The sequence below is a fragment of the Pristis pectinata genome, chromosome 7, assembly GCF_009764475.1.
Source record: "Pristis pectinata isolate sPriPec2 chromosome 7, sPriPec2.1.pri, whole genome shotgun sequence".
Taxonomy (NCBI): domain Eukaryota; kingdom Metazoa; phylum Chordata; class Chondrichthyes; order Rhinopristiformes; family Pristidae; genus Pristis; species Pristis pectinata.
In genome coordinates this window covers 48,017,245-48,043,436 of record NC_067411.1, presented here as the reverse complement: position 1 = coordinate 48,043,436, position 26,192 = coordinate 48,017,245, and positions in this window count along the sequence as shown.

Genomic DNA, 26,192 nt, shown 5'->3' with positions numbered 1-26,192 from the left:
TCAGGATAGTCCTGTTTGTGGATCTTGGGTAAGAGATAGAAGCGGGAAGTGCAGGGTTGAGTCACTATCAAGTCGGAAGCTGTGGAGGGGAGATCTCCTGATGTGACAAGATCTGTGACAGTGCGGGAGATGATGGCCTGTTGTTTGTTGGTGGAGTCATCATTCAGGGGTTGGTAAGAGGAGATATCCCAGAGATGTCATCTGGCCTCTGCAAGGTAGAGGTCAGTCCGCCAGGCTACAATGACACCGCCCTTATCTGCAGGTTTGATGACTAGGTTGCGATTGATGTGAAATGAACGGTGGTCTGCGCGTTTGAAGGGGCTGAGGTTGGAGGGGGCCAGGGGAGTGGAGAAATTGAGGTAGTTGATGTCATGGTGGCAATTGGAGATGAAAAGGGGCAGGGGTGAGGACTCCTTGCCAAAGAAATAGGCATGAAGGTGGAGGCAACAGAAGAAGAGCTCCACGTTATGGCGGGCCCAGAACTCATTGAGGTGTGGGCGCAAGGGTACAAAGGTAAGGCCTTTGCTGAGGACTGACTGCTCAGCATCAGCGCTCCGCCTCCTCTAAACCAGATCTCCAGCACCTTCAGGTAGTCAGACAAGGATCGGTTGGGCCAGTTGCAAAAAAGCATGGCCTCGCTCTTCCTGTGGTTAACTCTGGCCCCTGAGCATATGCTAATCAATTTGCAGACCGCCCCCTGGTCTGAGCAGAAGATGGTGACATCATCCATATATTGGGAGGCTTTACCATTCTGCCAAATGGCTTTGACAGTCTGCTCAGGATATTATCCCACAGGGTTCATTGTGACTTCCTCCTGCAGGGTCTGTAGGAGATCCTGTGCTGATCACTGCCTGACGGACCTGTGGTCAAATTTGTTTTACTGAAGGAACTTTTCTACAAAAGTAGTGCAGTGAAATCCAACTGAATGCAATATTATGTGGCAATGAGGCCAGGGTCATCCTTTACAACAGTGGGGACAGATAAAACCTCAGCCTGTAGTGATACTTGGTGCTTGTGTACTTCAGTTATACACACCAAGGTGGCCATTAGGACAAGGGCAATGATGGGTACGCTTTGTTCCCTGCTCCATGGACACTTGTGCATTGCAACCCATCAGACATATTCCATCTTGGATCCCCAGATGAAATGGAAGGTAGTTCGGGTGACTGCCATAGTACAGAAGCTGGGTATGGGCCACACCTGTGCCACATACAGCAACACCATGAGCACCTCACACCTGATGACTAGGTTCTCGCCTAACATCAAGAGGGAGTGCCACAACCACAGTCCCAATTTTTGTTTGACCTATCCTATCTGCTCTAGCCAATTTTTGCTGCATGCCCGTCTCCTCCAAACCAAACCTCCAGCATCACAGTCCGATGAAAATCAGTTGAGCCAGTTGCCAAAGAGCATGGCTTCACTCTTCCTATGTTGACTCTGGCCCCTGAGGCCAGCTCAAACTTGTTGCAGATGCTAATCAATCTGCAGACTGACTGCTGGCCTGAGCAGAAGATGGTGACGTCATCCATGTATTGGGAGGCCTTGTCAAAGAAAACTGTGATAGAGAACAGGAAGTTCCAGGAGGCTGCACTCTCTGTAGCCTTTCTGTCACCACAATTCAGTTCATCCTTTGATGATTATTTCCTACACCTGTTTGAGAAAAAATCATCTCTGTTCAGTCAACCAACTGGAGATAACCACACCCTTAGAAATTGTGCATCAATCCATTTTCTAAATTTTGGCTTTATGACGAGTGTCTCAGTAAATTGTGGGCCATTAAAACAAAAATGCAGAAAACTGTAAATTGACTTTTAATAAAGCTTTGGGAACCAAAAGGTTAATCTATCTTTGTTATCTATCCTGATGTGAATAAGTCTCTCAAAGCTATGCTCATGCATATAAAATGATCCTGCTTTTGGAGGGGCTCTTCAAACAGATGTGTGTTATACACCTACATACATACAGATGTGCTTAATGATTATTGAAGGGATCTCATATCCCTTCTAGTCTATAATACATCTCCAGTTTCTGTGCTTTCTTTCATTTCACCCATTGAATATCAAAGGTGGATAGTTTGACTCTTTCTCATTGGATATGGTCATTACCATGACACTTTTGTGATGTGCATGTTATTTAACATTTATGAGCCCATACCTAAAAAATGTCTAGATCTTGATGCATGCAGGTGTTGGTTGCTTCATTTGCTGAGGAGCTGCTTTGGATTGAACTACTAATGTAGGCATTTCTGCCCTCTCATCACTGCTTCCCATCAGGTCCTGGATGGCCAACTGGACCCAAGCACACAGGAGCTCCCCCTATTCTCCACCTCCTCCAGAAGGACATTGTTGGAAAAATGCTTCCTGCCCTCCTCTGCCATTTCAGCCAAGCACAGAGCACTTGCAGCAGGACAATTATTTAGCAGAGGGACTTCTTTGAGGGTCTGAGTTCCCTTGCAGTTCAAGGAGTCAGAAACCATGTTAATAAGAATGCTTATATGAAGCTTTAACCAGTGAAAACAAATCTGCACTCCTGCATGAGAATCACAATTTAAAAGTGACGACTACCCCAGTGTGAATTAGTGTGGGTGAATTATAGCATGCTCCTGTTCAGGAGTGAAAGACTTTCTAGGCAATGATCAGGTCATTATTACTTTGCTATTTATGAGACAGTTGCACATGAATTGGTTGCAGTCTTTCCTACATTCCAATGTTGACCATAGTTTAAAAGTATTTCATTAGTTGTAAAGCACTTTGGGCCATTATGAGCATGCGAATAACACTATATGAATGTGTTTTTTTCTTTTACCTTTCATTCTATTCTCAGATATTTGTAACTGGAAAATGGACTAGGGTGACTGACCCTCTGATTTTCTGATCCATCTGAAGTGGAAGGGGCTGTCATCTCCATGGACTCTGAAAGTTACACAATTGTAACTGGAAAGCTTGCTAGAAGCAACAAAGCAATGTTTCCTGTGTGTTATCCCATTGAAACCCTAGCATTTAATGGTTTTAAAATGTTGTAGATTATGTTCATATGGAACTCAAAGGTAAAACTGCTTAGAGTAAAAGTTTCCCAAAGAATATAAAATATAGCAAAAGAAATAACCATTAAAAGTCCAATCTATTTTCGATTTGGAGTTTAATTTTTAAAGCTAAATAGGGTGAAAAAATGATCAGATTAAGAAACTCTACTTGGTAGTTTTATCAGAGGAACAAAATGATTTTTATCTCTAGATGTCAGCAATTAAACAATAAATGAGCAGAACCAATCATTTTCCTCTAGCTCAGCCAGCTTGGTGTCTCTCATGGAAAAGTTTGGCCGAATTCCCTCCGTAAAATAATTGGATCTGCCCTGAGGTGGATGTTTGCTAAGGTTAAAATCAAATCTGATTCACACTTGCATTTAGTCTGGTCGGCCATGTGCTGCTTTTAAAGATTTGAGCAAAAGTTACTCTTAGAACAAGCTCAATTTTACCACTGATAATGCTGATAATATTGGAGTACCATTAAATGAGTCTGGTACATTTTGATGTTTCTTTGGAAGACATAATGAAAGATATTCACAATGTACTTAGGCTGCTAGGAAGCAGTGAGTTGTGCACTTTGTGCCCAGGTTATGCAGCATAGATTCAACCTTTTCAAGTAGGTCTAACAATGGCGAGAAATGGTTCATCTTTATTCTGCTCTGCTATACTTACAGTGAAGTAATGTCTGTGGAGTGGAAGAATGTCTTTAGTTTCTTTAGCTAATTGTTCAAACTCTTGCCTCATAATCCTTTCATTACAGAACATTGTAGTACCTATGCCCCAATGAAGCAGCAGCACTATCTGCTATGACACTGTAGTGAACTAATTTCTCCCTGTTACAAACAGAATGGCATTATTATATGAACATCCCATGTTGAAAATGGCTGAATGAACACAATTTACAGTTGGAACTACCAGCCAAATCTGTCTCAGAAACCAGGAAAATTCCGTTCCATTTCATGAACCATCAATGTTCATATATGTAAGGTTAAAGAAGGCAAAGTTGTAACTGAATTTATTGGTAATTGACTTAATTTCCTTCCAATCTTTAGCTGGTGGACTATGACCAATAAATCGCATGTTAGGTACTTGTTTCACAGAATGAACAATTACTGAGTGAAGTTATTATGAGGTTTATCACCAGTAAGCTACCAGAGGTGAAAAGTGCCAAGAGAAAAGAATAGTTACAAGGTTTCTTAAAGTGCTTCAATTAAATGCAATGTTCCTGCTCCTTGTACTTGAAGACTATACATTAAATAGCTGAAAATGTCAATGATTTTAAATTGCAAAATCAGCAAATAATGCACTGTCCATTGATGTGTTATTTGTGAGAAACTCCCTCATTTTGAATAAAAGGATTTGATTTGGCCAGGAATTATCTATAATTAATTTCTAACATTTAATTAAAGACTTAAATGTCAATGGCCCTAATGCTCAGTGATCTGATTTCTGATTGATTTAAACTTCTTCATGATACTCTGGTTTTGTTTACAGGAAACTCCAGGTAATAGGCAAGTGAACTTTTAGCTCAAACCTTTACTGCTTTGTTGAAAATTAAACACAAAACTTATTGGAGAGCTATAGTTGAAGCCTGGTGACAGCACTATAAAGCTGTATCCATCTTTTGTTTCAAGAGGACCTTTCTTAATCCCTCTTTATGAGATTTTACACAGCATCCAGCTTAGTTTTGTTATATGGTTAAGGAATCTGATTTTTCTTTGGAGCCAAGTTTAGACCCGTTAAACATCAAAAGACACACTGACCTTGAAGTTCTGTTATGCAACGCTGTATTTAAATGCAGACACAGTAAAATTTTGTCTAAAGTTGGCAACTTATTATGAATGTAGAGTACTAGGAGCAAGTGAAACATGATCCTCTGTGTGACCGATGCATTTGTGTATGGAGACTACTTGGCAGGCATAGTGATGTCAATCAGCACACAACGCAAAATTGATATTGTTGAGATTTTCTACAGTGAATATGTGCTTGATGACTGGCAGGCTTCACTGCAGCAGCAGCCTTATTCCTCTGTGCCTGAGTCACTACTAGGGAATCTGGGATTGAAGATGTGACTTTATTCCTTCTGAAAGGTCATCCTTCTATGAGGTAAGTCATCTTCTCTTTTCCAGGGAGACCCACACCACCACAACCGCGATCCCAACTGTCCCTCTCCAGTGGCTGTTTATTGTAGGGCTCACTGTTTTATGAACTCCCAACATGGCTGCAGAAGGGCTGGGATTCATCATTCTAAAGTTTATGTTGAACCTGTTGGAATATTGCTCCTTTTGCAGCCTTAACCATTACTGGCATGAGTCTGCTAAGCAGTCCTGCTCAAGACAGGTTGTAGAAATACCTATTGAGGTACTTCTAGCCCATGGTATTAAACATTTCTTTTTAACTTCCTCTCTCTGATTTTTTTTATTATTTCAATATGTTTTATTCATAGAACTTTCAAATGTACATCAAACAGAATGTTCAAGTCAACCCAAGTCGTGTTATATCAGTTTCTTAACATAAGCATTAATATTCAATCCTTGAACAAATAGTTATCATTTATATGCAATCCTTAAATAGTTCATGAGGTTTTAACACAGATTCCAACCATTTAGTGTGCAATGGCAGGAGGCCCTTAATCTCTGGTTCTATTGCATACACAGACACCCCAGGTTTACAGTTGTTAAGCTATTATGAAACCATTGCATTCCCAAGGTGTCTATAACATTAGCATTCTAATGTAATGGTGAACAAAAACACTGATGGATTTGGTATAGCAGGCATTTCAATAGGTGTATTTTCTAATAGCAATTGAGTGATTTTAGTTTCTTGCATTCAGATTGTAAAAATAGCAAATATGTAAAATCCTCTGGCACAATTATTCATTGCAGCAATTTTGTTGAAACAATGTGAGACTAATACCATGTCAATAACCAACATATGTAGGAATGTAAAGTGCTGCAAACCATTTAATGCTTCATTAGACCAAATAGGACAAAGTGTCAATCTCCCTAAAGAACAGCACCACAGAACGATCCTTGCCTGGCAGTTTTGGTTTTCTGTTTGTATACTCATGCTAAATGCTGTTTGATGTGTTTGTATAAAATGATAAATGCTGTTGGTGTGTTTTCCAGAGTCAGAAATTTAAGTAAAAAAGGGTAGGATGATGCATCATTAAAAATCCTTTCTGATTATTTAGTGCAATGCATCACAAATTATTTTAGTGATTAAAATAATTTGTAATGCATTGTACTAATAAATCAGTTATTCAAAAATTGACAGTGAATGGCTTCATACTGGAGCTGTTCTTAAAGTGGTCAAATTAATAACCTCATATATTTCAGAAGTTGACAGAAAATATTGAACTTAGGTTTTGCACTGAATCCAGATCAAAGAAGAAGGATTTCAAAGTTCAGAAAATAGATGTCATGGTATGTAGGAAGTTCTATATTCAAAGATGTACAAGCATGTCTGGGTGACTGGATTGGCTCCTGCAGCTCACCTGATTAATGTTGGGGAAGTCCAAGGAAAAATTTACCCCAATTCCCAGACCTCTCCATTTCAGCACATGATCCTTGTGCAATGTTTGGGTACCAGATAATTCAGCTTTCCATGGATACTGTTTTAATAAGGCCAAGAATCACTGGGACATTTGGCTCAAAATCACGGATAGGTGAAACTGCATTACTTTTCATCTAGTTCCTGGCTTCATCACATTCTACATGTTCAATGGAGAGGTTGAACAAACTTGGATTGTTTTCTCTGGAGAGTCAGAGTCTGAGGGGCAACCTGATTGAAATATATAAAATTGTGAGAGGCATAGATAGGGTAGATAGTCTTTCTTCCAGGATGGAAATGTCAAATACCAGAGTGCATAGCCTTAAGCTGAGAAGGGAAAGTTTATGTAATATGTGTTTTATGCAGAGAGTGTTAGGTCCCTGGAATGCGCTGCCAGAGGAGATGGTGGAAGCAGATACAACAGCAATGTTTAAGAGGTATTTAGACAGGAACATGAACAAGGACTGAGGATTATGGGCACATGCTGTCATGGTTCCGAGTGTTGGCCCTCGATTTGGCTCCACTGATGGTGCCTCGTTGTGCAGCACATGGATCCCATGCACTACCAATTGCATAATAACACACACTTGAGCCTCATCAGGAGACTAGCATAAGAGCCCTGGTTTCACTAGCACTAGTTGCCAGAGTATTGGTCAACTTTTGGGTATACTCTGTCTCCTGGCTGCTTAGAGCTGGCAACTCTAGAGCAGTGCCAGTTTCACTGTTCCTCTTAGGATATCCAGCTTTCATGTTAGGACCCCACCTGAGAGCCCTGAGGCCAGATTCCTTCTGGTTGCTGCTTGTGTTTAGTTCTGAGGAAGCATCCTGACTCCAGTCTTGTACCAGTGTGCTGCATTTGGGTTCTCTATGATCTTGCTCTTTGCTTGATCTTGTGACAATACTCTGGCCACTGTGAACCCAGTAGACATGAATCCCTTGTATGAAGCCCTCACCAGCCAGGGCTCACTTCTGGGCTGGCATGACCAGCAGCTCTAGGAGGTAATGGCAGACTGCTGTACCATAGCAGTGAATGTTGGGCAGGTCAGTGAACAGATCAGCTGAGTCTTTGCTCTTCTTACCACCTCCACTCTGAGAACTCTGACCAGCCTGTACAATCTGTAGGAGCATCACCCTATGGTTTGATGACTTGAACACCCAAGGAACTGCATGTACCTGACCCAGAACCCTACACTGGGGATCTGGGAAAATGCTGTTCTTTCCTACTACAATGCTTGTTAGTATTTGAGCAGCAAACCTCAACACACACCACCAAGAGATCCAAGATCTCATTTATTGTGAGGTTGTTGTGAGGAAGTGTGCTGGAATGGGCCACTGCCATCTGGGACAATCAGCCAGAGACCTGCTCCTCATTTCACACCTTTATCAAGGAGATGAGAAAGGTCTTTGACCATCCCACCAGGGGTAAGGAGGCAGCCAAACAACTACTCAACCTCTATCAGGGCTCCCACAGTGTTGCAGAATATTCAGTGGAGTTCTGGACGTTAGCGGCCAACTCTGGGTGGAACAAGGAGGTTCTCCAGAGGGGTTTTTCAGCAAGGCCTCTGCAACAGGATAGAGGATGAGTTGGCAAAATGAGATGAGACAACCAGCCTGGATGCTACCAGACTGGACAACTGATTCTGGGAACGGCAGAGAGAGAGGACTGTTCGTCCAACACCCCCAGTCACCCCATGGGTCACCTTCTCAGCCTCTCCTGGCCCGAGACTCTCTGGTCCTTTTCCTTTCACCCCTAGAAGCGCTCCCGATCCAGCCGATTGCACCACCCTGGATGAGCAACCAATGCAACTGGGACGGAACCACCTTTCTCCCTCTGAACGATGTCGGAGGTTAAGAGCTAGGAGTTGCCTCTATTGTGGCCAGCCTGGCCATTTTCTGGCCACTTGTGTCCTACGGCCAAGAGGAGAGGGCTCACCAGTAGAGAGGGGGGTCCTGGTGAGCCAGGAAAATTTCCCTATGGTCTCCCAGAACCGGATGCTGATCCCAGCTACTATAAGGCACCTCCAACAGTCCCTGTCTCTTTCTGCCTTGGTGGACTCCAGTGCCGAGGGAGATCTGTTGGATGAAGATGTAGCCTCCTGGGCTGGGATTCCTCGGGAGCCACTGTGTACCCCTCTAGAAGTTCGGGCACTAGATGGCAGATTGTTGACCTGAGTCACACACTGTACACCTCCACTGTCATTGCTGATCTCTGGAAACCATCGGGAACAGGTCCAATTCCACCTGATAATCTCCCTGCAGACATCGATAGTCCTTGAGTACCCCTGGTTGAGCCACCACAGTCCCCCACCTCGGTTGGGTGACGGACAGGATAGTCAGCTGGAGTCCATTCTACCATCCCACTTGTCTCCAGTCGGCCCTTTTCTCCAGTACAGGCTACCGCTAGTTCGTCGGCTGCCGAAACCCCAGACATCCCGGGTCCCAGTGGAGTATCACGACCTGGGGCAGTACTTAGCAAACAAAGGGCTCTTTCCCTGCCTGCACACCAGCCATACAATTGCGCAATCAACATCCTCCCTGGAGCTTCGCTACCTATCAGTCAGTTATATAACTTGTCCCGACCAGAGTGGGAAGCAATGGAGGAGTATATCAATGAATCTCTCTCAGTAGGCATTATTCACCTCTCATCCTCCCCAGTAGGTGCAGGGTCCTCCTTTGTGGGGAAGAAGGATGGCTCACTGCATCAGTGCATTGACTACTGGGGCGTAAATAACATAACCATCAAAAACAAGTACCCACTGCTGCTCATCAATTCCATGTTTGAACTTCTTTCCGGGGCCACCACATTCTCTAAACTTGATCTACGAAGCGCTTACCACCTGGTCAGGATAAGGGAGGGAGACAAGTGGAAAACAGCATTTAATACCCCTCTTGGCCACTCCGAATACCTAGTAATGCCATTCGGCCTTGCTAATGCTCCCGCCGTCATCCAAGCTCTGATCAATGATGTCCTATGGGACTTCATAAATTGATTTGTGTTTGTCTATCTGGATGACATCCTGACCGTCAGGTTCTCCAGAGGCTTTGGGAGAATAAATTCTTCATCAAGGCTGAGAAATGTGAATTCCATGTCCCCTCAGTCAGCTTAGGATACATCATTGAGAGTAGACGAGTAAGGGCAGATCCCAAGAAGTTCCGGGCAGTGGCAGAGTGGCCTCGACCCACGACACGCAAACAACTCCAATGGTTTCTGGGGTTTGTGAATTTCTTTCACCATTTCATTAGGGATTATAGTCGGGTGGTAGCACCCCTTACTTCACCTAAGACCCCTTTTCTGTGGAACCCTGAAGCTGACTCGGCATTCTCAGACCTGAAGAAACGCTTCACATCCTCCCCTATCCTGGTGCAACCAGACCCTTCCAGCCAATTCGTTGTGGAGGTCAGTGCTTCCGACTCCAGGGTAGGAGCAGTCCTCTTTCAATGCTCTGGTTTGGATCAGAGACTGCACCCCTGTGCTTTTTCCTTCTCGCCAGTTGTCCCCCGCTGAATGTAATTACAATGTGGGGAACCAGGAGTTACTGGCAGTCAAGCTTGCATTAGAGGAGTGGAGGCACTGGCTAGAGGGAGTGGAACGTCTGTTTCTCGTTTGGACAGACCACAAGAACTTGGAATATATACGAACTGCTAAACACCTGAATTCCCATCAAGCCCGGTGGGCATTATTCTTTGGCAGGTTCGGGTTTACATTAACATATCGTCCTGGGTCCAAGAACGGGAAGCCCGATGCTCTCTCCTGGCAATACACTCCCGAGGAGGACCATTCTAACCCTGAGGCCATCCTTCCCCGGTCCTGTGTGGTGGCAGCCCTTACCTGCGAGATTGAGGCTGTAATGAAAGATGCCCAACAGACCCAACCTGACCCAGGTAACAGACCACCCAACTGCCTTTTTGTACCAGAGACCGTGCGGTCTTAGGATCTGCAGTGGGGACATTCTTCTCGTTTTGCCTGCCATCTGGGGATTGATAGGATGCTTTTCCTCCTGAAGGAACTCTTCTGGTGGCCCTCCATAGATGCTGATACTTGTTCCTTTGTTTCTGCCTGTACTGTCTGGGCCTGTGGGAAAAGCCTCCCACTGACCACCTGCTGGACTGCTTCATTCCTTACCCATACCTAGCCATCCGTGGTCCCATATCACCCTGGATTTTGTCATGAGACTGCCCCCTTCTCACGGGAACACTGCTGTCCTCACCATAGTGGACTGCTTTTCCAAAGCAGTGCATTTTGTGGCCCTTCCCAAATTCCCTACAGCTTGGGAGACAGCAGACCAGGTCATTCAACACGTCTTCTGCCTCCATGGAATCCCTGCAGACATTGTCTCCGACCAGGGTCCCCAGTTTGTCTCTGCAGTATGGAGGTCCTTTTGTCAGGCCCTCGGAACGTCTGTAAGCCTATCATCTGGTTTCCTTCCACAGACGAACAGCCAGACAGAACGGGCAAGTCAAGATTTGGAAACAGCACTATGTTGCATAATAACGAATGACCAGTCAACATGGAGCACCCACCTCGCATGGGTTGAGTATGCCCACAACTCTCTGGTCTGCACCGCCACTGGAAGATCCCCCTTCGAATGCTCACTCGGTTACCATGCTCCTCTTCTCCATCCACGAAAGGGACATCACCGTGCCCTCAGTTCAGGACCATCTCCGCCATTGCCACAAGGTCTGGGAGGACACTCATGGCCCTGCTCCATACCGCCAACCGCAACCGGAGATTCACTGATCGTCGGCAGGTTCCCACAGCAGTGTACCAGCCTGGGCAGAAGGTTTGGCTCTTGGCTAAGGACATCCCCCTCAAGGACAAGTCCAAGAAGCTAGCTCCTTGCTTCTTGGGACCTTTTAAAATTGAGTGGATCGTCAATCCCACAACAGTCTGGCTCAAATTGCCTACGACTCTGACGGTACATCCCACTTTCCACATGTCTCAGGTGAAGCCAGTGGTTAGCAGTCCATTGTGCCCTCCAGCCAGGCCCCCTCCACACCCCTCCACCCCAGATTGTTGATGACCACCCAGTGTACACCGTCCGGCGTTTACTGGATGTATGCCGCTGGGGTAGGGGCCTGCAGTACTTAGTCAAATGGGAGGGATACGGCCTGGAGGAATGTTCCTGGGTTCCTCGTTCCTTCGTTTTGGACAGGTCCCTCATTCAGGAATTCCATCAGAACCATCCAGATAAGCCCGGTGGGTCGCCTGAAGGCTCTTATTGGGGGGGGGGGGGGGGGTTACTGTCATGGTTCCGAGTGCTGGCCCTCGATTCGGCTCCATTGATGGTGCCTTGTTGTGCAGCACATGGATTCCCTGCATTACTAATTGCATAACACACACCTGAGCCTCATCAGGAGACTAGCATAAGAGCCCTGGTTTCACCTGCACTAGTTGCCAGAGTATTGGTCAACCTTTGGATATACTTTGTCTCCTGGCTGCTTAGTGCTATCAACTTGAGAGCAGTCCCAGTTTCACTGTTCCTCTTAGGATATCCAGTTTTCATGTTGGGACCCCACCTCAGAGCCCCGAGGCAAGACTCCTTCCGGTTGCTGCCTGCATTTGGTTCTGAGGAAGCATCCCGACTCCAGTCTTGTACCAGTGCGCCACATTTGGGCTCTCTGTGAGCTCTCTCTTTGCTCGATCTTGTGACATATGCAGGTATCATGGTCAGCACAGACATTGTGGGTTGAAGGACCTGCTTCTGTGCTGTACTGTTCTGAGATCTATGTTCTAATTCAATGTGGGAATTCAGAAGTCACTGCTGGTGATGCACTGCTTCTCCACTAATGAGCTCAGTGGGTGCACATTTGTGGGTACAATCAGCACAGAACCATTAATTTGTTGTAACTGTATTATTATGCATACACTATCTTCTATGTCATCATGTAACCCAGTTCTTGTGTTATTGTTTGATTCAGTTAATTAATAGCTTCCAGCTGCTGCTGAGAGGCAGACAAAAAAAAACTTGAAGATCCAGAAATTGGTTTGTGACAGCTTGCATCAGACTCAACACAATGAACCATCCCACCTCCAGACAGGTGGGTCTCTGGCCTCGAGGCCTGGTATTGAATCTCCAGCCAGTTGGATAGCTGAGTCACTTAGCACATTGACAAAGTGATTACAATGTGTGGCTGCTACAAGAGAGAGTTTGGTGGGGGAGGGGGAGAGACATGTCATCAGGATGACACCAGAAAGAGCAGGAATACAGGGACTATTGAAGAGTGAGGAGGGTTATTGAAAGTGAGAGGTATTGTTTGGGAGAGAGTGCAAAGGAATTGGCAGGGTCCCACAAAAATTCACAGCAGTTAACTGGAGGAAGGAGGAGGTCCCTTGCTCCACATGCAGGTGACTATTTTCTTAATGCCTTAGTTTTGTTTTTCAGCCTCCCTGTAAAAGATACAGGAGCCTGAGGGCACGTACCACCATACTTAATGACAGCTTCTATCCCACTATGATAAGACTATTGAATGGTTCCCTTATACGATGAGATGGACTATGACCTAACAATCTACCTTGTTGTGACCTTGCACCTTATTGTCTACCTGCACTGCACTTCCTCTGTAGCTGTGACACTTTACTCTGTAGTGTTGTTGTTTTTACCTGTACTACCTCGCTACACTCTGTACTAACTCAATGTAACTGCACTGTGTAATGAATTGACCTGTACGATTGGTACGCAAGACAAGCTTTTCACTGTACTTCAGTACAAGTGACAATAACAAACCAATACCAAGTGTCTTTTCAAGAGTCATTGGTTAGGTTACATTTGGGCCATTTTAACCTGATTATGCTGTAACCATTGTGTTCAGAACTTCCCAATTTTGCCAAAAATGGTATCATAAGAAACTGAAGAAAGAGAAACAGGAGGAGGCCATTTGGCCCCTTTTGCCTGCTCTGCCATTTAATAATATCATAGCTGATCTTTTACCTCAACACCGTTTTCCTGCACGAACCTATATCCATTGATTCCCTGAATATCCAAAAATCTATCAATCTGTCTTGATTATACTTAGTAACTGAATCTCCACAGCCCTTTGGTGTAAAGAATTCCAAAATGTTACCATTCACTGGTGATGATAGTCCTCAATAGTCAACTACTTATTTTGAGGGCCTGATGTCTGATTCCAGGCACCTGAGAAAAGGAAGATTTCATCCCTATATCATTCCCTGTAAGAATTGTGTTTGCTTCAATGAGAATATCTCTCATTCTTCAAAACCCTAGAGAGTTCCAGGCTTCATCTGTTTAATCTTTCCTCATTGGACAATCCCAGTCTGACCATTAGAATCAAATAGGTGAACTGAAATTGCACTTCCTCTTATCACAAGTATATCTTTCTTTAGATACAAAGACCGGACCCATTCATAGTGTTCCAGGCACACTCTCACCGGGACTGAATATGATTACACTGAGACATCTTTACTCAAGTATTCTCCTCATAAAAGACAACAAACTATTTGCCTCTTAAAAGCTTTCTCTACCTACATCTTAACATTTGGTGATTTATGTACAAGGACACTCAATTCCCTCCGAATACTGAAATCATTCACCTCACTATTTAAAATATACTGTTCTTTTACTTTTCTACTAAAGTGGATGACTTTGTGTTATTTTACTTGATATTCCAGTCGCCATGCTCTTGCACATTCACATAACCTGACTGCGTCCTGCTCACAACTCACACTATCACTCAGCTTTGTATCATCAGCAAAGTTGGAAGCAATACACTGGCTCCCATTATCTGAAACAAGCTGGCAACAGCTGGGGGACCAGAACTAGTACCTGTGGCACCCTGATAATCACAACCTTCTAACCCAAAAGTGATAGGTTTATTCCTTCTCTATTTTCTGTCCATTTACCAATCCTCAGTCCTCACTAGTATACTACCCTCAATTCCATGTCATCTAATTTTCTTCAATAACTTCTTGCATGACACCTAATCAAAGTCCAAATTTACTGGTTTGCTCTGATCTATTATGTTAGTTACCAACCTCAAATTTTTCAGACTTGTGAAAAAGGTGATAAGCCTCCTATTTACAAACTGCAGAACAATTGATTCAGGCAGTGTCCCGATTCCTGCTACCTTTACAGAGCATGGCAGGAGGTGAACTTCCAGGGAATACTGACTCTGGGCTACCTGCCATATTGGATGATTAGCTGTCAGTTTTGTGCCTGAATAAAGAACTTTGCACCACTAACTTTCTTGGCCAAGAATAAAAAATTCCATGACAGAAACATTTTGGTGTTGTTCAACACATTTAGATATGTAAAAGAGGAACATTATCCTACAATATTATTAGTAAACAAACAGTTCTGAGCAACAAATCCATTCTCTGTGTGCTTGCAGGGGGTTGATTCAATAGCAATGATCTGCCTGTGGGAGTTCAGCTTCCCTGAACTGAAAGTTGATCTCAAGACTCAGCAAAGAGCTCATTCCCAAACTCAAGCAATTTCCCACATACTGGTAGCACAGGCACGAGCACTTCAGGAGTGATTTAAAACGCAGAAGGGAGGCTGGAGGGTCAGAAAACGTGTATAAATTTCCTGTCTTTTGATCAATAAACCAAACATTTTCAAAGGGCCAGAGAAACAATAATCATTTGGTCGGTGATAAGGTTTGAAGAGAATGCATCAAATGACAAATAGCCTGCTGCAAATAGACTGATGAAGAGCGACACTGAAAAATGTCTGTTATTATATCAGCTTAGCCCTTATGACCCTCGTTGTCATGCTGCTCCATGTAAATGCATTTTTAGCTTTTACACAAATCCATGCTTCAGGCAGTAAAAATGAAGCATGTTGGTTACCTGATTCATTGACGTTAATGAAATGCATTATACAGCTGGACTGGTGCAACATATTGAATTCAAACCATCCTGGTACAAGAGACACTTCCAGTTGAGCCAAAATGATCAACATTCTATAGTTCGGTTCTGTCTTCCGATACTACAGTTTACTTAACCCATATGGACATTTTAATTAGCACTCATTAAGGTTCTGGTGATTTCGGAAGACTGAATCACTATCCTGCTGAGTTCACTCAAACAGAGATAGCTACATTTTGCCCTGAGTTATAGGTATTCCAAACATTTAACCATTCCACATTTATTTCTTTGTTATTTTATACTTCTTTGATTGACCTTTTATCTACCACTTCTCCTTACAATTTATGACTTGTTCTGTAGTACACGTAAGCAGCAAACAATAACATGTCAGTAAGTGGATTGTCAGCTATTATTATTATCATTTTATCACCAACTGAGGCAATGCAAATATAATGGTGGAGAAATAACATTTGAATGCCCAAAACATAATCTATCTATACTTGTGCCATCCTAATTGAGCTCCAAGTACATGATTCAAAGAGGTGTTATTCCCTGGTGAGGAGTTTAGGGCAGGGACAGTCTTCAATTTATGTGATGATGATACTTGTCTTCGCTTTTCCCAGCTTTGCTTTCCTTTCAATAGTAAATGCTACAATTGCCTCAATTATGGCCACTGTGGTCATTTGATGACAATGGCTTATTGAACAAAATGCAAGCTGCTGCATCTTTGTTTGAACAATGGAGTAAATAGCAACACTCTGTTTGACTGTGACGTTACAAAGATACACTTCCATCTGCTCAAGAGTATTAAACTGGTTAGCTCAATTTAAACTGGATTTATATTTATTACTCCAAGAATAATATACACAAGCTACTTATGGAAAGCTGATCACACAGCTCCCTAATTTTCTAACCAGCATGCAGATTATTTAAACAACTTATATGAATAAGTTGTTTAAATAATAAAAGAATGCATGCATTAATAAAGCCCCTTTCACAACCTCTGGATATCCAAAGCCTTCATAACAATGAAATATTTTGGAAATGTGGTCACTGTTGTAATGTAAAAAGCATAATGGCTTGTTCACACACAGCAGGGTCTCACAAACAGCAAAAGGATAAAGGTCTACATAAGTTTTTTATTACTATTTGAGGAATGATTATTTGTCAAGAAATTGTCGTAACAGTAAAGTTGTTTCATAGGATCTTCCATAACTGCCTGAATGTGGGGATGTGGTCTTGGGTTTGACCTCTCACCTCAAAGATGACACTTCCAATAATGCAGAACCTTCTCAGCATCACACTGGAGTGAGACATTCCCACTGCCGAAGTCTCGGGTGGAATGCATAACCTTCTGACCCAGTGACCCAAAGGCATGCAACAGCTGTCTACATGGATCACTTTAAGCTGCAGAATGCAACAATCATTCATATTTCTGAAGATGAATTCACTTGCCCCGCCACCCACCACCACCCCCACTGAAGGATCTGCCTTTGTTCTGAGTAACAATCAAACAAATGTCCATTCTTTATGTGTTTACCAAGAAAGGAAGTGTTAAAAGTCAATTGGTTCTTCAGTCGACCACAATAGTGACAGCACAGCTGAAGGATAATTCAGCTGAAGGATAATTCGGAAGGATAATGTGGACTGTAGTATCTGTGTGGAAAGGAGCTTTACAGTTTGATCTATTCAATTTAATAAAATTCTTTCACCTTTTTCAAATATTTATCCAATTATTATTTCAAATGGCATACAGCCTTAAAAATCACTTCAGGTAGGCAATTTGTGTTCCAGTGAATCCTGTTTAAAGATCTTACAACATCACCATCGTTAATGAGTATACAGCATAGAATTAGGCCACTGTACCCTGTGGGGTTATGCTAGCATTAATGCTTCACAGTAATCTGCTTTCAGCTTGTTTCTTCTAACCCTATTAACAAAACCTTTTCTTTACTCTCTCTTGTGTTCACTTGCTACCCTGACTTTTAAATGCCTCTAACTCACCTTCATTACCCTGTTTCCAGTGCCAGTGTAAAAAAGTCTTTCCTCTCCCCTCCATGGCAGCCATGGTGTGCATTGGTGCTATCTAACTGCTCTGAGGACATGCCTTTTGGGCTTTGGGGGCTGATTTCCATCTCTAATTGCTACATAACGAATTGTCAGCACACAATTTCTGACAATTCATTAAAAGGCCCTTTGAGAAGCTTGCAGGCCCCTACTTAAATGCTATTTGCTGGCCGAAAATGATCCTCAAGTCATTGCAAGCTTTTCTTTTGGCGGTGGACACAAATGGGAATTTGCACTAAATAAAACAATGTCTAGGAGCACCAAAAAATAGGTCAAACCCAATTTCTAGCCATTAAATTCAATGAATGGAAGTTCACTTATTTGGCCAACCCTTGAAGAAATACAGCAGATTAGCTTTATCTACATAACTCAATATCTTATCTATCTATATTTTAATTAGACACCTTGGTCAGCATGGATGAGTTGGGCTGAAGGGCCTGTTTCCGTGCTGTGTATGACTCGATAAGAGATAGAAGCAGCTCCAGGCCATTGAACCCCTTTCACCTGCACCTTCTTTCAGTAAGATCATAGTTGACCTTTTACCTCAGCCTTACTTTGCTGCATTCACCCCATATCCCTTGATCCCCAAATATCTAAAAATCTATTGATCTCTTTCTTGATTATACCCAACAATAGAGCTCCCTTGGGGAGATTTATTGACCTCTGGTTGAAGAAATTTCTTCTCATTTCTGAATAACAGACTCCTTATTTTGAGATCTTGAACCCTGATTTTGACCTTAGACTTTGTAGGAGGCTAGAGAAGAAATTGCGGAGGCCCTTGCGGAGATATTTGCTTCATCGTTAGCCACTGGTGAAGTTCTCAAAGACTGGAAGGTGGCTAATGTCATTCTGTTGTCTAAGAATGGTAACAAGGACAAGCCAGGGAACTACAGGCCTATCAGCCTGATATCAGTGGTGGGGAACTTACTGGAGGGAATTCTGAGGGACAGGACCTTACCAGCATTTGGATAGACTGATTAGATCTGATTTGACTAGATCTGATCGGGGGTCAGAATAGCTTTGTGCATTGGAAGTCATGTTTGATGAATCTTTTAGAGTTTTTTGAAGAGGTAACCAGAAGAGTAGATTAGGACAGTGGATGTTATCTATATGATCTTTAGCAAGGCGATCGACAAGGTCCTGCATAGTAGGCCAGTCTGGAAGGTTAGGTCCCATGGAATCCAGGGAGACCTATTTAGGTGGATTCCAAATTGGCTCAGAGGTAGGAAGCAGAAGGTGGTGGTTGAAGATTGTTTCTCGGAATGGAGTCCAGTGATTAGTGGTATGCTGCAGAGGTTGGTGTTGGGACCTTTGTTGTTCTTTATTCAGATAAATGACTTGAATGTGAATGCACAAGGCTTGATCAGTAAGTTTGCCGTTGACAGGAAATTAGGAGGTATTGTTGATAGTGGAGAAGATTATCGTAGATTACATGGGGATCTCGATAAATTAGGGAAGTGGGTCAAGGAGTGGCAAATGGATTTCAATATAGAAAAGTGTGGGGTGATGCATTTTGGAAAGTCAAACCAGTGTAGGACTTATACAATGAATGATAGGGTACTAGGGAATATAATGGAACAGAGGGACCTAGGAGTACAAGTGCATAGTTTGATGAAATTGGCATCATGGGTAGACAGGGTGGTGAAAAAGGTATTTAGCATGCTGGCCTTCATCACTCAGGGCATTGAGTATAAGAATTGGGACATTATGTTGCAGTTGTATGAGTCTTTGGTGAGGCCACAGGTGGAGTAATGTGTACAGTTTTGATCGCCCTGTTACAGGTGTCACGAACCAGCAACAAAAGAAACACACTGAGCATGATTCAGTGTTAAAAACTATTTTATTAATCACTACTTATGATAATACGTAAAATAAAAGTAAAAATGTTAGTATGTTAGAATTCAAAAATGTTAAACCTTGAACGTTAACCCCAAAACTAAACTCTTTGTGTGTGTGTGTGTGTGGCAAAGTCCCAAACTCCAAGTTCAGGAATGGTTCTTAAAGTTCAGTTCCGCAAGCCATAAGGTGAAACATGAGTAAGGGCTTCTTCAACAACAAAATCCAAATGTTCCACGATGGAACCCAAACGACACTCCAGTGTTTACTCGATAGTGACTTCCTCACCCCGAAAAGCATCCGAATCGTGGTCGTCCACACACAAATACCTGTTTCCTTCTACAGGTCAGCAATAAAGTGAACTCCACTGGATTACTTCCGATTTCCATACATGAATTTCAGTGGCAGACACAGTTATTGTTTCTCATCCATTGACAGAGAAAACTAGCAGGCTGGTGTCTCCCTCCCTTCTCTCTCTCTCTCTCTCTCTCTCTCTCTCCTCTTCCTCTTCTGCTTCTTCAACAACGTCATTACGTCCTTTATCTTCTATTGACGTAAGCACGTCACACACACACACACACACACACACACACACACACACACACACACACACACTCTATCTTAAAGGGACATTCACTGAGTCCATAACACAGGAAAGATGTGGTTAAACTGGAAAAAGAGCAGAGAAAATTTACGAGGATGTAATCAGGACTAGAAGGCCTGAGTTATAGGGAGATGTTGGCCAGGCCTTGTCTTTATCCCTTGAAACATAGGAGAATGAGGGGCGACCCTATAGAAGTGTTTAAAACTGTGAGAGGCACAGATAAGGTGGAAGATAATGGTCTTTTCCCCAGGGTAGGGGAGTCCACAACTTGGGGGACATAGGTTTAGGGTGAGAGGGGAAAGATCTAAAAAAGATCTGAAGGGCAACTTTTTCATGCAGAAGATGGTGAGTATATGGAATTAGCTGCCAGTGGTTGAGGCAGGTATAATAGTATTATTTAACAAGCACTTGAATAGGTACATGGAGGGGAGGGGCTTAGAGGGATATGGGCCAAATACAAAAAATTGGGACTAGCTCGGTAGGCACTGTGGTCGGCATGGACTGGTTGGGCCGAAGGGCCTGTATCCGTGCTGTATTGCTCTATCACTCTATGATTCTAGAATCCCCATCAACTCTTGATCCATCCCATCAAGTCCTTTCGGAACTTTGTGCATTCAATAAGATCAGGTCACATTCCCCTAAACTCAAGGAAGTTTGCTCCTGGTCTGCTTAATTTCTCCTCATACAACAATCTCCACCATCCCCCCCTCCCCATCTCAGAAATCAGTTGTCTTCTTTAAAAGCTTGTGAGAATCAGGGATAAGAATTCATTCTTAGTCATTGAATTCATCATGTACAGTTGATAGCCACACTTTCTCAAGGTGTAGAATCATGACAATTAACAATCCATTGTGATGTCTGGCAAAAACAGAGCTACTTCTTCTCTTCTCACTTTCAGCTTCCCTTGTCAGTTACCTTTTAGTTGACTGAGAAGCAAGAATTTGCCGATTCTGGAAATCTGGAATCAAATCTGAAATCTGGACAATTGGGCTTTGTTCCAGGGAAGGTGGCACCTATTCCAATGGGACAGTTTGCACCTGAACTGGAGGCGGACTAACATACTTACGGGTAGGTTTGCTAGTACTGCTCCAGAGGGTTTAAACTAGATTTTCAGGGGGAGGGGAACCAGAGGGTTGGAGCAGATAGTGAGGTGGAGGAGGATAAAGGTCATGTGAGGACTGTATGTATAGACAGAAATCAAAGGTTTGTATGTGATAGAAATGTTCTCGGGTGCATCTATTTCAATGCAAGGAGTATTGTAGGTAAGGCAGATAAGTTTAGGGTGTGGATTGGAATGTGGGATTACGACATTATTGTTATTAGTGAGACTTGGTTGCAGGAGGGGCAGGACTGGCAGTTTAATGTTCTGGGGTTCCGTTGTTTCAGACGTGATAGAGGGGGAGGGATGAAAGGGGGAGGTGTGGCGTTACTAGTCAGGGAAAATATCAGAGCTGTGCATAGACAGGACAGCCCGAAGGGCTCCTCTACAGAGGCCATATGGGTGGAGCTGAGGAACAGGAAAAGTGTGACCACACTAATAAAGTTGTATTATAGACCGCCCAATAGTGAGAGAATTGGAGGAGCAAATCTGTAGAGAGATAGCAGACTGATGTAAGGAACAGAAAGTCATAATAGTAAGGGATTTTAACTTTCCACGTATTGACTGGGACTCCCACACTGTGAAAGGGCTGGATGGCTTGGAGTTTGTCAAATGTGTTCAGGAAAGTTTCCTAAATCAATATATAGAGGTACCAATGAGAGAGAATGCAATACTTCATCTCCTATTAGGGAACCAGATGGGTCAGGTGACAGAAGTATGTGTAGGTGAACATTTTGGGTCCAGTGACCATAATGTCATTAGTTTCAAGTTAATTATGGATAAGGATAAGTCTGGTCCTCGAGTTGAGGTTCTAAGTTGGAAAAGGCCAATTTTGTGGAAATGAGAAAGGATCTAGGAAGAGTGGATTGGGATAAGCTGTTTTCTGGCAAGGATGTGTTCAGTAAGTGGAAGGCCTTCAAAGGTGAAATTTTGAGAGTGCAGAGTTTGCATGTTCCTGCCAGGATTAAAGGCAAAATTAACAGGAATAGGGAATCTTGGTTTTCAAAGGATATTGGTGATCTGGTTAAGAAAAAGAGAGAGGTGTATAACAGGTATAGGCAACTAGGAACAAATGAGGTACTTGAAAAGTATAGAAAATGTAAGAAAATACTAAAGAAGGAAATCGGTAAGGCAAAAAGACGACATGAGGTTGCTTTGGCAGATAATGTGAAGGTAAATCGAAAGGGTTTCTACAAGTATGTAAAGAGTAAAAGGATAGTAAGGGATAAGATTGGTCCCCTAGAAGATCAGAGAAGTCGTCTATGTGTGGAGCCTCAGGAGATGGGGGAGATCTTAAACAGATTTTTTCGTCAGTATTTACTCAGGAAACTGGCATAATGCATATGGAAGGGAGGAAAACAAGCAGTAGTGTCATGGAACATATAGACATTAAAGAGGAGGAGGTGTTTGCTGCCTTACAGCGAATAAAGGTAGATAAATCCCCCGGGTCTGACAAGATATTTCCTTGGACCTTAAGAGAGACTAGTATAGAAATTGCAGGGACCCTGGCAGATATATTTAAAATGTCCTTAGCCACGGGTGCGGTGCCGGAGGACTGGAGGGTAGCTCATGTTGTTCCATTGTTTAAAAAAGACTCTAAAAGTAAACCAGGTAATTACAGGCCGGTGAGCCTGACATCAGTAGTAGATAAATTATTGGAAGGTGTTCTGAGTGATCGAATATACAAGTATCTGGACAACCAAGGGCTGATCAGGGATGGTCAGCATGGCTTTGTGCGTGGTAGATTATGTTTAATGAATCTTGTAGAGTTTTTCGAGGGGGTTACCAAGAAATTAGATGAGGGAAAGGCTGTGGATGTTGTCTACATGGACTTTAGTAAGGCCTTTGACAAGGTCCCACATGGGAGGTTAGTTCAGAAGGTTCAGTCACTAGGTATCCATGGAGAAGCTATAAGCTGGATTCAAAATTGGCTGTATAGGAGAAGACAGAGAGTGGTAGTGGATGATTGTTTCTCAGACTGGAGGCCTGTGACTAGTGGTGTGCCTCAGGGATCTGTGCTGGGACCATTGTTGTTTGTTGTATATATCAATGATCCAGATGATAATGTAGTAAATTGGATCAGCAAGTTTGCTGGTGACACTAAGATTGGAGGTGTAGTGGACAGTGAGGAAGGCTTTCAAAGCTTGCAGAGGGATCTGGACCAACTGGAAAAATGGGCCAGAAAATGGCAGATGGAATTTAATGCAGACAAGTGTGAGGTGTTGCATTTTGGAAGGACAAATCAAGGGAGGACATACACAGTAAATGGTAGGGCACTGAGGAGTGCGAAGGAACAAAGGGATCTGGGAGTTCAGATACATAATTCCCTGAAAGTGGAGTTACAGGTAGACAGGCATCCTGCATTCATAAATCAAAGTATTGAGTATTGGAGTTGGGATGTTATGGTGAGGTTGTATAAGACATTGGTGAGGCCAAATTTGGAGTATTGTGTGCAGTTCTGGCCACCTAACTATAGGAAGGATATCAGTAAGATTGAAAGAGTGCAGAGAAGATTTACTAGAATGTTGCCGGGTTTTCAGTAATTGAGCTACAGGGAAAAATTGAACAGGTTAGGACTTTATTCCTTGGAGCGGAGAAGAATGAGGGGAGATTTGATAGACGTTTACAAAATTATGAGGGGTATAGACCCTCATGCAAGTAGGCTTTTTCCACCTAGATTAGGAGAGATAAGTACAAGAGGACATGGCTTTAGGGTGAAAGGGGAAAAGTTTAGGGGGAACATTAGGGGGAACTTCTTCACTCAGAGAGTGGTGGGAGTATGGAACGGGCTGCATCTGATGTGGTAAATGCAGGCTTACTCTTAAGTCTTAAGAATAAATTGGATAGATACATGGACAGGAGAGGTCTGGAGGGTTATGGACTGGGTGCAGGTCAATGGGACTAGTAGAATAAAGTTTCAGCACAGACTAGAAAGGCCAAATGGCTTGTTTTCTGTGGTGTAGTGTTCTATAGTTCTACGGTTCTAAAACAGAAAATGTTGGAGATTCTCAGTAAATCAGGCAGCATCTGTGGAAAGTGAAATAGAGTCAACATGTCATATGGATGACCTTTAATCAGTTCATAAGCACTGATGCAAGGTCATTGACCAGAAGCAATAATCCTGCTTCTCTTTCCACAGATGTTTCTTGACTTGCTGAATGTATCCAGCATTTACTTTTTTTTAGATGAGGGCTCTTTCAAATGTAATAAGGATCCAGGCTGAATCACCCTTTCAGGCAATGAGTTCTGGATCCATACCATGAACCCTTCCACCAATTAAGTCTCTGCCCACTTGTTATTAACATCTCTGTCATATAGGTCCTTCCTCTTCACCCTCATAAATTTGGACTCCTTAATTAAATCCCCCTTCCCTCTCCTTTGTTCCAAGGAAAGCTATCCCGGCCTCAACAGTCTCTCCTTATAGCTATAATTGTCCAGCCTTGGAACATCTTTGTAAATCTCGACTAACCCTCTACCGTGCTAATGTACCGTTGTTGTAATGTAGTGACCAGAACTGTATGAGGTACTGTGTCTGTGACTAGGTAGTATTTTATACAGTTCGTAGCTCACCCTTCCCGTTCCTGTATTCTATGCCTCAATCCGAAAATGCAAAAATTCCCGTATACCTTCTGAATTGTCTTATCTGCCTGATCAGTGATTTATGGTCATGCAGATTATGATCCTTCTGTTGTTCAACAGTTCTCAGTATCCTAATATTTACTGTGTATTCCCTTAATTTGCTTTTCCTCCTCCAAATCCATTCCCTCACACTTTCCTGGATTGAATTCCATTTTGCCATTATTATGCTCACCTATTCAATCCATAGGTGGCATAGAGGTGATGGGAACGAAGGGAAAACAAAGTAGTATTAATTTAAGATCAATGTGAATGGGTTGGCACGGACTTGGTGGGCTGAAAGACCTGCTTCATTGCTTTATGTCTCTATGGATGTTTTCCTGTAATAATGAACTTTCTTCATCACAATCAACCACACTACCCATTGGAAGAGAAATTACCAGTTTCTTAATCATGGCTCCTATCTTTGTACAAATCTATAAAGTATTTGATGAAAGTGAAGGACCTAGTACTGAGCCCTGCAGAACCCCACTGTGCATCACCTGCCAGTCACTGAAACCCCTGGTGATCATTGCCCTTTGGTTTCTTCAAACCAACCAATTTGAATCCAACTTGCCACTTTCCCTTGAATCCCATGGGCTTTTGATTTCCTGATCAATCCATCATGTGGGACTTCATCAAATGCCTTGTTACAATTGATGTAGACTACATCAAATGCATTATTTTCATCGACCCTTCTTGTTACCTTTTCAAAAAATCCAATTAAATTAGTCAGTCATGACCTTCTCTTAAAAAATCCATACTAACTGTCCTTGATTAACTTGTGCTCTCTTAATGTAGATTGATGCCTTCCCTCAGATTTTGTCCAATAATTTGTCCACAGATGTTAGGCTGATTGATCAAAAAACTAGGTCAATTTCTTCCTCCTTTCATACAACAGTACTACATTAGTAATCTTCTAATCCAGTCTCCAGCACCTTGTGTCAAGCCAAAGAGGATTGGAAAATGATAGTGAGAGCCTACGCTATTTACCTCCCTGCTTCTTTTAAGAGTCTGGGGTGTAGTTTCTCATCTTTTCTCATTACTCATTCCTTTACCATCTGAACAAAGGATCTATATTTATACAGCACTTTTAAAATCGTAAAAAAAAACTCCAAAATGCTTCGTGCAATAGTTAGCAAAAAAAGAAACTTGTCCCTGAGCCAAGCAAAAGGATATCCATTCAAGCTCAACAAATTGGTAGATTTAAGTGAGCAACTAATAGGAGAGAGAGGTAGACAGCCAGAGAGGTTTAGGAAGAAAATTCTAGAACTTCTAGGTAGTGGATAACATGATCTCATATGGCAGAGGAAGTAAAATGTGGCATGTACACAAGGTCCAACCTGCAGCTAAGAGGTCACACAGGGTTGTAGGTCTGGAGGAGTTTATCAGAATGGGGAGGGATAGCTTAAGCATGGTTTTAAGCAGAAGGATAGGATTTCAAAGGTATTACTGGATTGGATACTGTTGTATATCAGTGATCTGTTTGAGGCTGGGTGAATTATTTCACTGTATTTCTCAATAGCTACTAAAAGTGAATAGAGTCCTCACATTTCTGGGGAACTCGCAT